Below are 15,878 nucleotides of genomic sequence, written 5' to 3'. Positions count from 1 at the left end.
TGTGTGTGTGTGTGTGTGTGTGTGTGTGTGTGTGTGTGTGTGTGTGTGTGTGTGTGTGTGTGTGTGTGTGTGTGTGTGTGTGTGTGTGTGTGTGTTTTCAGTGTGAGGAGGTTGGTGTTTGTGTGCATTTGTGTGTATGTTTTTGCTCATACAGGTTGTGTGTGAGAGGAAAGAAAATCCCATTGCAGCCTTGAAAGGTGAGGGAGAGCAGGCCGAATGCAGCGAGGTCATGTGTTTGAGTCGGTATGTGTGTGCATACATGTGTGTACTTCTGTATGAACTGTTGAAAGACCAGGGCCTCGTTACCAGTTGGCTTAGAGATGAATGAAGAACAGAACGACTCACTGTTACACCAATTTCGCAAACTGACAGGCACAGAAAGACACAGTTTAGCTCTCTCTCCCACTGGTTTGGCTTTTGCACCAATTGTATGAAGATTGGATAGAAATGAGCAAACAAAAAATAGTTTTGACTTTCATTTGGTGCTTTTGTTGCCACCTACCTCTTTTACAACGCTAAAAAGGAAATTGACTCCTTTCCCATTGCCAGTAGAAAAAAAAAACAAGTCATGTTTGATGTCACAAACACGCTGGAAAACCAGAACCTCTCTGTCTTCTTTCCAGAGTTGCATTTAATACGATATTTGAAGAAAATAGTGCTGTTGCAGGTTGTTCCCAAGATATAAAAAACAATAAGTACATAAACATTTATTGCTTGCGCTTCATAACGTCAGAGTGGAATAAGTGCAGTTTTAGCGTCTAGACTGCTAAAATAAATAAGAAGAAATGAGTGTGTTTAAAGTGCATAAAAACCTGTCTTCATTTGACCCGAGAGTAAATGCTGATTGTATCTTTTCTCATTGTAGACAAAAGCCAGATGTTTGTGGGTGTGAATGTGATTTTTGATCAGTGGAACTGGGGCATTAGATGTGTTTATAGAAATGAATGAACAGCTCTTTACCACTGAATTCCCAGGTTCAGCTGAGCGTATAAAATCATTAGTGCGATGGACTGAATCGGATTCTTCTTTTAATTTAATTAAAATTTGAATTTACTTTCCCATTAAAAAAGCTTTCTGAAAGATGGCTTGTTGCTTAGCTGTCAACTGTATGATGCTACAGCCAGGAGATGATTAGCTTAGCTCAGCATAAAGACTGGAAGCAAGAGGAAACCGCCTCCTTTCAAAGGTTAAAGAATCATGATGAAAAGACAAGCTTCTATGTGTGTATCTCTGTTCTCTCATATTTTCATTATACTCCACATGTCTTTTTCTTTTAAATGTTTTCTTTGCACAGTATATATATATATATTTGTTCACAACTATTTATTGTGTATATGTTTATTTTTATAAAGTTAAAAAAGAAGAGACTTCCCTTTTTCTTTCACCCAGACAAGAAATAGTCCATCATACAACCCCCCAAAATATGTCAGTGTGGACTTTATACCATTATTTAAATATTAATTAAACAAATGTATATAGGTGATAGTATGCAGATTATTTAAACTTTATAAACCATAATACCGATTTAAATAACCAGTTAACTTAACAAAATACACACCTCATCTTTTACTAATGACATATCAGTAAAGCGACCTCGCCAGTGGATTCATGGTAGTGCCTGTGATTCTGTGTCCTGCCAGCTGAGCCACAACACAAATCCCCCAGACCATTAACCATGGCACGCTGAACTCTTACTGAACCAGTGTGCTGCCAGTGGAGCTGAAAAGCACATTCAGCTCACAACATTGATTTCACTCACCCAGTCAATTAGCCAGTAAGTCAGTCATCCAGTCATCCAGCCATCCAGGCGACCAATCCGCCTCTTTTTTCTTTTCTTTTTTGGGAACATTTCAGATGGGTGTTTGGGTGTGAGTGAGCATTAGGGATGAGATTTGAAGAAGATTACCAAGGACCAGAAAGCTGCCTTGGGGCTTCATGTGCTTTTCAGCGGAAATGCCGCCGTCCCTGCTGCATTAGTGTCGGAAAGATGTGGTGTGTGTCGCTCTCTTTCTCTTTCTGTCTCTCTCGCATTGGCTAAGTGGTTCAGAGATTGATAAATATTACTGCAGGGGCCTACATTGAAAACTAGGTCTTCTCTTCTCTCATTTGTGGCTTGTGCAGTCGTGATAATTTCACAAATGCACAGTGCACACCTCTCTTCCTCTGACCGTCCTATGCTCGCCTCTCTCGAGGACTCCCTGTGTGTCTGCACTGAGCTCACTGCTGGCCCAGAACAGGACATCTGGCCTAATTATTCATGTTGCTAATACCCTCATCCGGCCGGGGAGAGCAGAGTACAGTAGATAAGAGTGGCAAGGCCCGGGGTGACGAGCGTGTTTCACTTCAAAGGCTCCCGTGTGTCTATTCTGGTTAGTTATGTTGTGGTTAATAAAGGTGCGGCGTTATGAAGCATGTCATTAGTGGCACTGTTGTTTGTGATCATAGGGTTGTGTATATGGGTGTGTGTGGCGTCTATCATGAGAAATGGAGCAGCTATTATTGGTCTGTGCTTTTCCTCTTTTGTCTGTGTCTGTGTACATGTGCTGCGGGTTTGGCACACCTCAGGGCAACAGTAGCTGCTATACACTGTAAATACATGTTGTTAGCAGCTGTTTCAAGTGGTGAAGAGTTGTCATGGCAGCAAAATGGTATTAAAGTATTTGTGAAAAGCCGATACTTAAATTTATTGTAAATAGGGCAGAATAAGTTGAAAAGATCATCTGATAATCACAACTTTTCTTTTTGAATGATCCAACATTGATTATCACAATCCTAACATAGATTTTTGCATTTCTGCAAATCTGCACTAATTGTAATCTATATAGCAGCTACTTATTGTAAGTGGTTCAGTGGGTTGTTCACTAACTAGAAGTCTGTGGTTCGAGTCCTGCTTCTCTCAGTCTGTATTCCGAAGTGTCCTTGGGTAAGATACTGAACCCCAAATTGCCCCTGACAGCTGTGCCGACAGATGTGCGATAGAAAAAGCACAGGGCATAGAAGGGCGTTGTGAATGTGTGCAGGAAGGAACGAATGACTGGTGAATGGGACTTGTACTGTAGAGTGCTTTGAATGATTGATAAGACTGGAAAAGCTCTAAATACAGTCCATTTAAAATGTCTACATCCAAGTTACTACAATATGCAAAATTTATTCTAGGCTAAAAATAGTTGACGAGAGCTGGCTATATGAGCAGCCTTGAGTCACAACAGTCCTGTAAACTGTGACATGTTACAGTCTATGACCCACTGCAGTTAGTCGACTCTGTCTCATAGCAGATGTTGCAACGAAGAGCGAGACCAAAGATATTATCCGGCTGCAAGATGTAAATTTGTGGTCGTCAAGTCAACCATGTGTGAACTACCCTGTCAGGAAGTGAACACTGTCTGCAGATATCCAGCTGATTTGTTATCAATACAAACAGTACAAAGGAATTGGTGAGCAGATTTTCATTTCCTGTCTCTGCTCAAAGTTTTCACAATGATGACGTTCTTGTGAGTTTCTTTTTTACACATGTAGACCTAAAAGGTATAGATTTTGCATTTTTTAGTCACTTTGCATTTGCCAAGTAGAACAAATCTGTAGTCCACAGTTTTATAACCAGTAATTGTGTTTGCATTTAAGGCTGTGATGTGCACTTTACACAATTTTATATTCAAGGCAACAACAATGTGGCTCGCTGGTTAAATGTAAAAGAAATTTCAAAGTTCCGGGGATACATTCTGAAAAGGCAACTAGGAAGCCAGTGCAGCAGTAGGTGAAATGTTGAAGTGGGTTAAGTGTACTGTGTGGAACGACACACATGTGTACATTGGTGCTCAAGAAATCATGTGTGTATGTTGGGACAGACCCACACACCATATGGCCTCAGTGTGGATTTGTGTGTCTCTTGAAATTGATTGTTCACCCGTGACAATTTCTATAAATCAAAATCTGAGCACAACCGAGACACCCAGTTCAGTGTGGACAGAGGCGGAGAAGTTAAGTCTGTTTCTGATTATGCAAGATCGAATGGAGACGCCCACACAGGAAGTGGTGTATGTAATTGGACTGGCTTTTTGAAAATGTGCAGCACATCCTTCAAATTAACGGTTGCCAGTGGAGCGCACTTACCTGTCCTGCTGCCTCCAGATAAGATGACTGTGGGGATTTAATCAACTGAAAGTGATGGGTCTCACACGGCACACAAACATCTGTGGACGGAAGATACCCCCTCTTCCACAGCACAGCCTCACCAGCACTGTGGCCTTTATCACACACGGAGGTCGAGTCTGGTGGCTGAAGAATCTTTATCGAACTGACAATAGGAGGCACTGATGTGATTTTGGAGAGCTCCTCGTGGGAGGATCTTTGTTAAGTGAAGCTGCTCTTACAGCTTTGGTGAGCGGGTCCTACTGACTACTTTTACATGGACACCAATATTTAGATATTAACCTGATTAAGACAATAGCCTGAATAAGACACTGCCATGTAAACAGTATGTTCTGATTACCTTATAATCGTATAAGGTCATTCTCTAAATACTGAATATCACAAAGTTCACCCAAGTTGAACTCGACACGAAGCCACTCTATGATTTGTCTTGCCACAGGAAGCAAATGTCTTGAATTAAGTAGACATGTATACGTCTTAATTGCATTAAAACGTCCAACAAGATGGAAAAATAAAAAGGAGTTGTAGCAAATTGCAAAATTAGAAAGAAAACTAAGTGCATACGATAGCATCGGACATAAAAGTATTTCAGGTTGGGGTTTTAAAACTGGTGGAATTACAATGAAAACGGATGTAATGGCACCATAGTCAGACTCTGCTCTGTAACATGTACAGAGATATGAATGCAATATTCTATTAGCAACTCATGTAATCACCACAATACAAATAATCAAAATGAGGTTAATAGACAGATTATTGGTGTCCATGTAAAGGAAATCAGTGTTTGAGGGTGTGATGCTGATTGGTGCCTTCATCATCTGCAGCGTCCTCTCTGCTAATTTGGACACGAGAGACGTCGAGAGGAGCCGTGAAATTAGATGAGGAATCATCAGCACTTCACCGGTGCAAGGTCTTTACGCTTGATGTGAAAATATAAAGAGACGGCATTTATCGCAGTCTCATTGGTATCTGATGAGTTTTTAAAGAATCACATGGTGTTTGCCTCTTACAAACACTTGACTAATAAAAATATTCCAACACTGATGAAAATAAACGAAGAAATCTGACTGATAGGCAACACGAAATCCAATATGTAGCAACTGTGCCAGCTAACCCACGACTGAACTCTGAGTGTGACACAGAGAGTGAGAGACGAGGAGGAGGAGGAGGAGGAGGTGTGAGGAGGACAGAAAAAGCCTGGTGAGAAATGAAGTGGTGTGTGTGTGTGTGTGTGTGGGTGCGGGTGCGTGCGTGCGGGTGTGTGTGTGTGTGCGGGTGTGTCCATGTCACCTCCTCTCGCTACACCACAACTTGTGAGGGCGACAGCCTGTGAGAGAACAGGAAGCAGAGAAGACTGGAGGTGTCAGTGTGCGTGTATGTGTGTGCGTGTGCATAGTGTGTGCATGTGTGTGTATGTGAGGTTAAAGATGAGTGGGAAGTCTGGCAGCTAGCAGAGCATGGCTAGCACTTTGTTCTATTATTAGATGTATACTTTCAGGGAATAAACTTAAATGCATTTGACTTCAAAAGAAAGCCACTATGTGCAAGAGATATAATATGTAACAATTACATATAAATCTTTATCTAAAAACAACTAGACCTAAAATATTATGTTGATTTGTGTACTTAAATTATCCAAAATGCTTCCAACAATGTTTAAACCCAATCTTATTCAAGGTAACTATAGATTTTTATCTGTAATGATGATGAAGACAATAACTGATCCCATGATGCTTTAAGATATAATTTTCAGTGGGTTTTTCAATAGGTATAGGTTAAATTGTTGAAATAAAGATGGCTCTTAAGAAACTGTCTTTCCTCTTTGGTTCATGACTGACAGGTACATGATGCAATTAAAAATTGAATAATTGTTCCCTTTAGCACCTGGTTTCCAACAGTAAACCAAACAAATGCCTTTTAAAAGAAGAGACCCACTGAACAACTGTTATGTTTCTGTTTCATCACAATACAAAACACTTTTATTTCATGTCCTGCAGAGGAAGATGAATTTAATTAGCTTCAAAGTTTGTGTACTTCACTGAGAATACTACACAGAATCAGTTTTGTTAAGTGTAAGACAAAAAACAACGATATGAAACTTTGATACAAAAAGCATACCTAATCAAAAAGAAATCCTTATCAAAAGGGAACTTAAATATTGATTCCTCTTGCCTATAGAATACACTCTATGCACAGCATATGTGAACAGCATACGTGAACAAGGCTTCAAGGGAATTTTAAATTCTGGGTTGTTTTTTTTGACGTTGGTGTTGATGCAGGGACATTAACTGCGGCTGAGTCTCCTATAATTGGAGTCCTCTCAGCCAGCTGCTTCCCTGTCTAATAAAGATGAACTGCAGCCATCAGGGCTGAGTTAACGCAACGTTTAAAGCCTCAACACAAACATAAATACGTTTCAGCAATTTCACCGCGCACCGCAGAGGACGCTCTGCTCTGCAGCTGGTACGACACAATGGAGCCATGATGACTAAAACGCTGATATGAGCTGGTAGTCTTGTCTTTAAGGCCTTTAATGTAATCTACTGTTTTACGATCATACAAAGAATGAAAGTACCAGGAAGGAATTATTTATAGTAATATCACACTTTAAGTACTTTTACAGCAGTCTGTAACAATAACTCATGACATAATTACCTTTGCCAAAGAGTTTGTTCTCACCCCTGTCCTTTTGTTTGTTGGGTGTTTTCTTTGGCAGCAAGATTACACAAAAACTATTGGATTGATTACCACCTAAGTTGGTGGAAGGATAGAGTACGGGTCGAGGAAGAACCCATAACATTTTGATGCGGCTCCAGGAATTCATATTATGATATAGGGAGTTGTTGTTTTTTGTACATTTTCACTGTTTTCCCAAAGAACATTTCATGGGTCTTGATGAAAATAATCAGGCATATTTAGGGGATGGATTTCTATAATCTAATTTTACCTAAATTTAAGGGGACTGTTGGGCAGTGGTGGAGGTATGTGTTGTACTGAGCACCATTCAAATCCATTAAATTAATGTAACCTGGACCTTGATGGGGACAAAAAAAATGTATAAATAGCTTAATCAGTTAAAAGTTACTCATTCTCTTAAGTTCTTAAGCTATTGTACTTACCAGTAGTGTGATATGGTTGGAACAGTCTCCCATGAAGACAATTCACTGTCACTGTCGTACCTTTAAATATATGGCACTCAGCAGAGCGCATACCTCCGTCAAGGCTTCAACCAAGCCGTACCAGACAAACAAACAGACAGACAAACAAACAGCAATGAAAACAAACCTCCTTGACAAAGATGATTAATGGGTGTATAATGACGCCGTACAATCAGTCACAAAGACATTATATAACTAATGCCAATAAAGACATTTTATCACCTTAAGACAGAAGTTTATTTATTTTATTTAACTACGCTATGTTTTAACAATATCGACAGGATAGTTGAAAAATAAACTTTTCTTTACCTATTATACTTAAAACAATGTTAATTTAAACTCAATATATATTTACTACTTATTTTATGAACTTTAATAAAACAAAAGTATTTGCAACTCTTTATGCACTGATCCTTAATAAGCTACTGACCAATTTATCTCCCTGGCCAATTTATGCTATCGTAAATTGTTCTTTTGGTTTTATTCATGCTAGTATCCCTTATGATGATACAAACAATGGTTAAGAAATAATGTGAAATAGTTTCCCAGCTATCGAATACAAACTAGAAGGTAAAATCCACCATAAACCAGAGTGTGGTACACGGAGAACCACGATTCTGTATTCATGACCGGCCCCCAACCAGCAGACAGGATCCCGAGCGCAGCTGGCAGCCAAGTGTTGATGTCGGTGTGTGTCTGTGTGTGCGCACATGGTGGCTGCATCTAAAGTAGCCCCTGTTGTACACTCATGGCACCATGATTCAATTATATAGAGCCAGTGCTTTGCCTGAATATTAATCTGGGGGCCCAAACTTAATTTGTCTGGCGATGGGGGACACAAGCCCATCTGGTTGTATGGTAAGTGTGACTGCGCGTGTGTGTGTGTGTGACTATGTGTGTGTGTGTGTGCGTGTGCATGAGAGGGGGTTGTCTGTCTATTGTGAGACACAGAGGGACCTGTCACCCTGCTCTGACTAAGACAGATCAGTTTATAGGAGACAGCGGGAGAAAATGATAATAATTCAAAAAATTTGTGATGGAGTTAAGTAACAATGAATTTCTTTTTTTAATGAAAAGTATAAAAGTCTTGATAAGTTGCTTTAAAATATGAAGCCCGAGTAAGAAATGTCTCCTCCCTATGTACAGGAAAAGACTGTTAGTATTTTTGTTGGGGTTTAAATGTGATGAATCACAATAAACCGTCAGCACATCCACGCTAAATGTGAATTTGAAGCTCTATTTTCTGCCGTTTTTGCCTTTTTAAACGAACAAAAATTCAAATGTCTCTCCAGGAACTGAAGTATCTTGTAAAAATGGACCTCCGTATTCCGCATAATGACAATATAAAACTCCACATATATACGCATACAGCTGTGTACGTATCCACAACCCCCTCCCTGAGGTCAAGAGGAACCCCACCCACCCCTAGGCCTCGTCCTTGTCACATTGCCCACAGTCCTTTGGGACCGAGGCAGTGCCCCAGGGCACGGACGAAACCTCTCCTTGACCTCCCAGTGTGCGGGTGACCTTCCCGTGACGTGCGAGAGTTAGCTTTTATACACGGTGCCGGGGTCAAAGGCAACGACTGAGAGGGAAGAGGCTGAAAGGAGGAAGGCAATGAGAGGGGGGAGGGAGGAGGTAAGGGTTGGAGTAGAGAAAGAGAGAGGGCGAGAGAGATGGGACAAAGAGCCGAGAGCAGCAGTGTGTGTGTGTGTGTGTGTGTGTGTGTGTGTGTGTGTGTGTGTGTGTGTGTGTGTGTGTGTGTGTGTGTGTGTGTGTGTGTGTGTGTGTGTGTGTGTGTGTGTGTGTGAGTGTGAGTGTGAGAGATAGATGGGGGTGGGATGAGGAAGTTAACAGTTCATCCAAAATGTCTCTCACATTCTGCATCACAGTTATTTTTTTCTTGCTTTTCTTACTTTCTTTGTCAACAGGAAGGCTGCAGGGTACAATAGGGGTGATAATGGCAGCACCTAACATTAGCCCACCGTCAGCTAGTAGCTACCTCATGTGGACACGACAAAATATTTTCTAAATCTAAAAGGTTGAAAGCGTGGCTGTATTTCACATGGAAGCGTTTTGGCACCAGAACGTCAAATGAATTCAGTGAGGAACACAACAAACTAAATGAAGCATTTAAACTGTTAATATGTTAAATTTCAACTTCCAAAAGCTGCTTTCACATCGACTAGAATTTTGTGCTTTTTTTTTTTAAGAGAAAAAGAAACAGCTCTGACACTGTGTACGCACCTGTTTCGAAAGAAAACGACCCTACCCACCCTAATCATTTACTAGAAAACTGTATTTAATGAGACTGTATAGTTTTTATATTAGAAAAATTACCTGCCTCTGCATTTAGTATTTGATCACATTGACTTTAAGGTCACCTCGCAGTCAGCTTACTTTAAAAGGTTTATAAATGAATAAACTGTGTGGGTCAGCCTGCACTTTAAGATATGTGTGTTAACTCCATCAGCCGGGCCTGTGGCTCTGTAATAACAGAGGCCCGAGGAGGTTGTTACACCTGTATGTTAATTCTGACACTTTGGTGTTTCCCTTGGCTCTGAGGTGAGTGTTAAGACAAACTCCAGTTTAATTACTGGCCAGGCGGTCACTCCCCATACATGGTACCCTGCACTGTAAACACAAAAAGGGGGAATAAGAGGATTAAGGTGGTAGGCAGCTCGAACTCTCAAGACCTTCTCAGTTCTTCTCGTATGACTCGTATACCTCTTCCACACCACTATTCGCAGCTATATGCAGCTTTTTAAATATGTATTAGAGTAAACCTGCGAGAAAAAAGGCAACTGACTCCTTTCCTACTGCCAGTAGAGGATTTTGTGTTTTAAAGTTTTACAATGACTGCAAACTGTGAAGCTCTCTCAACTCGCTGTCTTGCCAGTGTTGCATCTTGAATGATACCAAAACAAAGAAAATGCCGTTGCACATTGTTCCCAAGACGTAAAAAACGTGGGTAGTTATGCACCAATACCCTTACGTCCAATGTGCGTCACAACATTGTACCAGAAAAGGTGCAGCATCAGTGTCTAGACCGCTAAAATAAAGCGCGTTCACCCGGGTGTCATGTTTCCATCACTGCTGATCGGACCTGATTAAAAACCAGTGTCTACTGCGTCAACCTGAGTCATTTGACTGAAAGCAGATTGTATCTATTCACATGTTTTTGACAAGTGGAAAAAGCTTAAGAGATCAGGAGTGATATAATTTATTTATCTGACCTGCTTCTATGTTTCAATTTCTTCACCCTCCATTCATTAAGATAATTTCCTGTCTTATGCTGCCTGTACTACCCCCATCTCACCACATGCTGAGACTTTAGCGTTAAAATGCACTTTTATGGTTCACGCTTTATTAATAATTCAGATCAATAGCATCAGGCATTATAAGAAGGCAAAACACATGCCAGAGGAGATGTTATCCACAATGGTTTTGTTCTATAATGACCAATCAATAACTTAATCAATCTGTCTGGGGAGAGGCATGAATGATGATCAGCAATCAAGTCTTACCATAACCAGCACAGCATGACTTTATGGATAACACGCTAATCGGTTTAAAAAGACAAAAATCCATCAGGTTTATCTGATTGTCTAAAAGGTTTGTCAATAAAGCTGGTTTTGGTTGAGATATTGCTCATATTTGTGATTACACGGAGGTTTTACATTTCAAATCGATCGCGGTTTTCCAAAGCAATTACAAACAAATTGGTTTGTTCCGTTTGCAACACTTGTACAGTCACTTATTTTAAAAACTACAACTTCTGAGCAAACACCAAAAAAATCCAAACTAGCCCCAAGCGACATTCTTCCTCAACGGCCTTTTATAAATCAAACTTTGCTGTCACGATTTTGTGGAGGGGAAAACGGCGCTCGGTGAGTCTGCAGGGAACACACCGAGGCTCTGAACGACTGGTGAGACGCACCGCGTGCTCCTCACTGGCACGCTATAAAGTAAAAATGAGTGTTTGTGAGAATGTGCGAAGAGGTGAGAACCAAGCCGATCACCTTGACTGAGAGGAGAAATATCCTGTTACCAAGACAACATGCCTCTAAACACCTACCGCTCCTCGTAAGAGAAACGGAGCTTCACGATCTCGACAGCCAAACACTTTCCGAGCTGCGGCGTCTGAATTTGCCACCATGAGTTTGTGTCTCAGATGCCACCGACACACAAACACATCCTACATTCGTGCGCGCCTTTGTGCTTGTGTGTGTTTTGCATTCAGAGCTGGAGTCTGGAGTCATTCCTCCTGGAAGCGTAGCATAGTTGCGGCGACACTAAATACTGTCACCATTGTAGCTCCTGGTGCCACCAATCTCGGCGTCGGACCTCTGAGAGGGGCCCTGCGACCGTCTGAATGGGACGATGAATGGTCCTTTGTCTGCAGGCCTCGTGTCTGAAGTGCAGCCGTGGAGGCGCTGACACACAAAGACGGACACACACTGTTGTGTCATCCCCCCCGTCCCTCCTCTGGACACTTGTGATATGGTGGAGGCCAGACTGAAACATTACGGCAGTGTTTCATTCACACTGCATTAAGTGAAGCATTTACAAGCTCACACACACACACACACGTAGATGCACAGATACGAGACCTCAGGAGATGGATAATGAGTGATTTTAAAGAGGTGAGAGATGGTCCAACCCACACACTGTCATTATCATATATATTGTATTGGCATTTTACTCATGGCTCAATGTCAAAAAAAGGTACATATTTAATGAAAAGCATGGCTCGTGGGTGAAGAGGACCAGGCCAGAGTGTGTATCTGATCACATTCAGCATGTTATTATTGTCATAAAGGAGCAGTAATAAACATTGTAACCTCAGGGAGACATAAAGATACTTTAATGGAAATTGAACCCTTCACTACAAATTTAATTTTTAACACGGGTTTAGAGGAATGCTGTTATTTTTCCAGTTTAACAGTATAAAAATCGAATTGTGCTGAAAACGACAAATGAAAAGACCTATCAGATAGAAAAGGATTTGTGCTGGGCTGGCCGCGGGGTGCAGAACAGGCAAGGCTTTCTTGGTTTACACATTTTCCCACAAAAACCTAGAACAAGCTACCGGAGTATTAAAATACACCTGACATACTTACTTCACTGTAAAAGTGTGTAATGGCTAGCCTTCTGCGATTATAGGCTGTGTGTAAACACACACTAGTGCGGATGCCCGAGCCTGTCAGGACCCGTTGGGCCAGGCAAGGCCAGGTTGTGAGAATTCTTTTTAATTATATTTAGGTCAGGTGATGGAGAAGAGACACATGGCGGAAAGTGCTAATTTTGCAAGACAGTGAAGTGAGAGTGCCTCGGTTTTTGGTGCGTTTGTGACGTATTTTACAAGTGTTTAAAAAAACAGCGTATACTTGCTAATTTTGGTGTGAAAGAGGTATTTGACTGCATCAGATCAGAGCTCGCTGAGCAAATCATAAAAAAATACCCTTGTGAAGCATATGCCATTAAAAAGAATGGGTTTCACAGCGTTCTATCTGAAAGGGCCCTACCTGTCTGTTCCACCTTTGTACAGGGAGAGGCAGAAATAAAGCTAGTGTTTATTTCTCTGTCAGAAAGAAGAAGGAAGGAAATCATGAATGCAGATACAGAGTGAAAGAACGAGTCTCTGTAGGCACAAATTGTTTCTCCAACACAATGGAGCATTCAGCTTCAGACAGCATCATAGCCAGATAGATGTCGCCAAGCCTGCGACCCTCTGGACCGGCTGTGGTTTGAATCACCGCGTGTCGGGGCGACCCACCCACCACCCGGCGGCATCAGACACAACCAGTCGAGGTGAGTCTCTGTGCCCGTGACCCTCCCTTGCAGAGAGACAGTCACGGGTGAGCTGCAGGCTGCCGGGCTCCAGGGACTCTGGGAGCGGCGTGTGTGTGTGTGTGTGTGTGTGTGGGAGGGAGGACGTGAAACACACTCAGCCAGATTTTGGACAGCCAGTATTGTCCACCGGTTTCCCAAAAGCCCTAAAGGCAACAGAGCTGTTTTTGTCATGTGAGCCCACAGGGGGATGCAGGGAAGAGGATCAAAATGTCAGCAGGAAGCCTAGCTGTCAAGTGAGAAATCCCAAAACACCTGTTATATATTTAGTATTTTCTGTCGACACGGAAAGTAAAAACAGTATGAATCAATATGTCCACTTTGAAATGGGTGACTGTTGTGACTGTGTGAGCGGAAAGATGATGCAATCGCTACATTTGATGTCACAACCTTTTTAACACTCCCATACAAAGATGTAATCAGAAAACCCTGCACACGTACATATACCGCTGTGGAAATCAGGTGTTTCCAGCACATCGACCCCGGTTCTTAACACCGAAAGCTCTCAAATCTTGTTGTCTTTCCAAGTTGGGATCGTTGTTGGCATCATCTCTGCGTGTGGCTCCTCTTTTTCAGGACATATTTTGTGGACACTTTCCTGTCATTTTCTAGACATTTTATGAGGAGGCTGGGGGGACAAACTCAGACAAATGTCCTGACTCAGACATTTGCACTCTCACAAAACACTGTTTTTCAATTTCGGGAAAAAATATTCAGTTCATGTCTGAAAGCAGCTTTAACGTCTTAAGCCTCCAAGACAACTTCATTGCTCTTGGCATAGATTCTCCACATTCCAAGCAGTGTATTTACAGTTTACAAAACATATCGTTAGATAAATGAGTCTCTATGAAAGCACTTTGTATTTAAGTGGCAACGTTTGTGAGGCAACTAGTTACCAAAGAATGATTTGTGAGAATAAAACAAAACTTCACATTTTAAATATTCATCCGCAGACAGCGTGCGTATTTCGGTCATTGTAAGTTCTTTTCTTCTTTATCTCCCCTTGATATCCACCAACGCTCCCCTTGAATGTCATTTTCACAGCTGTGGTCTTTCCTGTCTAAATAAATATCCACACAGTTAATGGACAATAGAATTGAGGAATCTGGAAGAGAAGGATCGATTTCCACATGTATTCACAGTGGTGCGGACACAGTCTCTGCAGCTCCACTGCTGCACCAAACTGCTTTGGTTTGGTTACTAGGAGACCAGAAGACGCCTACTGTAATATCTATGTGTGCCTTTGTGTTTGTGTACGTGTGTGCTTGTAGGTGCCAAGCGTGCATGTCATTGTTATGTGCCAGAAAAAGAGAAACAAGGGATGGGGAGAACAGGAAGCAGAACAACCGAGAAGAAAACAACTCTCTGTGTTGGATGAGACTTCAGAGCTATTCACCTGCTGGAGCGGCAACAGACAGAAATCATGAAGACGTTCTGAATAATTCACACACTGGCCGATTGTTTAGTGTTTATTAATTCCCTTTTTACTCTTTGTTTGTGAGCAGACTTCAAAGCTCGGTTAGTTTGAGCAGAAACATTGAAAAACTGATACACTTGCACGAATACTCTCACTTAGATGAATTAACCGCGATCTCGGCCGAGTGCAATTATGCCGTCTGTTCTCTTTCTGTTGGCCTTGAGCCACAGCACATGCATTAACCAGTCACTGTGCCGCTCAACATTACTATCATGTTTTTACAAAGTCTCAGGCTGCAGGTAGAAATCAATCAAGTCGCCCGCAGATAGTCAGGCCACAGGGGGATGATTGATGGACGTGGAAGTGAATTGTGTGTTTCTCTGTATTATCAGTGAGATGAACCGGCTACCTGTCCAGGTGGTCGTCCTGCGTACCGGAACACGCTGCCACCTTTTGACAGCTGGAACTAGAATAAGCAGATCAAAGATTACAGCAAATGTTTTTAGCTGTATTTTCAGGCGAGATCTGATCAAATTTCATAATCAAACCCTTTTCTCATCTCTCTGACCAATATAAAGCTGATGTGAAAGTCAAAAGAGACATGATGCTTTTTCATGTTTCCTTTAGTGTTTTTTTTTACTTTTGCTAAGGAGGTTATATTTTTGGGTTATATTTTTTGCCCCTGTTTGTTTGTTTGTTTGTTTGTTTGTTTGTAAGCCAGATTACACAAAAACTACTGAACAAATTACCATGAAACTTGGTGGAAGGATGTGGTTTGGGTCGGGAACAAGCCATTAAAGTTTGGTGCGGATCAGGGGCAGGATCCAGGATTTTTTTTTTCAACTTTATAACAATGTCAGATCGGGTGTTTTTCAACCTTTCTCATAGAAAATTCTACAAATATTTAATGTTTTTATCTCCTCACTGGAAGCATCAGTGGGAGTTTAAGTTACGGCCTTCATTCATGTGTTGATTTATTTAACAGGGACAGTGCACATTAATAAGCATCGCTGTAAATGTGCCAGAGTTGGCTAACAGGCTATTTTTCATCTGTAGTCCCTGGACAGATGTTGCAGTCATCCTGAAATAGAAAAGGCATAAAATTGAAATTACTTAGTTAAATTCTAAGAACATGGAGCACTAATAAAGAATTATGAGAAAAAACATTATTTCAGAAATCTAATTCTTTATAAAGGGTACTGGGATTCTTTGGGAGGAATTTTGTGTGTGTGTGTGTGTGTGTGTGTGTGTGTGTGTGTGTGTGTGTGTGTGTGTGTGTGTGTGTGTGTGTGTGTGTGTGT

At 41.4% G+C, this 15,878-nt stretch overlaps 1 long non-coding RNA gene across 2 annotated transcripts in view; it reads left to right on the top strand.

Annotated features, from left to right (window-relative positions):
* LOC118125618 overlaps window positions 1-15,249 on the top strand; it is a 29,272-nt gene extending 14,023 nt beyond the window's left edge. For both annotated transcript variants that reach the window (XR_004698870.2, XR_004698871.2), the window contains exon 3: window positions 14,432-15,249. This is a non-coding gene — a long non-coding RNA (uncharacterized LOC118125618). The remainder of the gene's footprint in view (window positions 1-14,431) is intronic.
* The last annotated feature ends 629 nt before the right edge of the window (window positions 15,250-15,878 follow it).

The sequence above is a fragment of the Hippoglossus stenolepis genome, chromosome 18, assembly GCF_022539355.2.
Source record: "Hippoglossus stenolepis isolate QCI-W04-F060 chromosome 18, HSTE1.2, whole genome shotgun sequence".
Taxonomy (NCBI): Eukaryota; Metazoa; Chordata; class Actinopteri; order Pleuronectiformes; family Pleuronectidae; genus Hippoglossus; species Hippoglossus stenolepis.
This window is presented reverse-complemented; position numbering and strand designations above follow the sequence as displayed.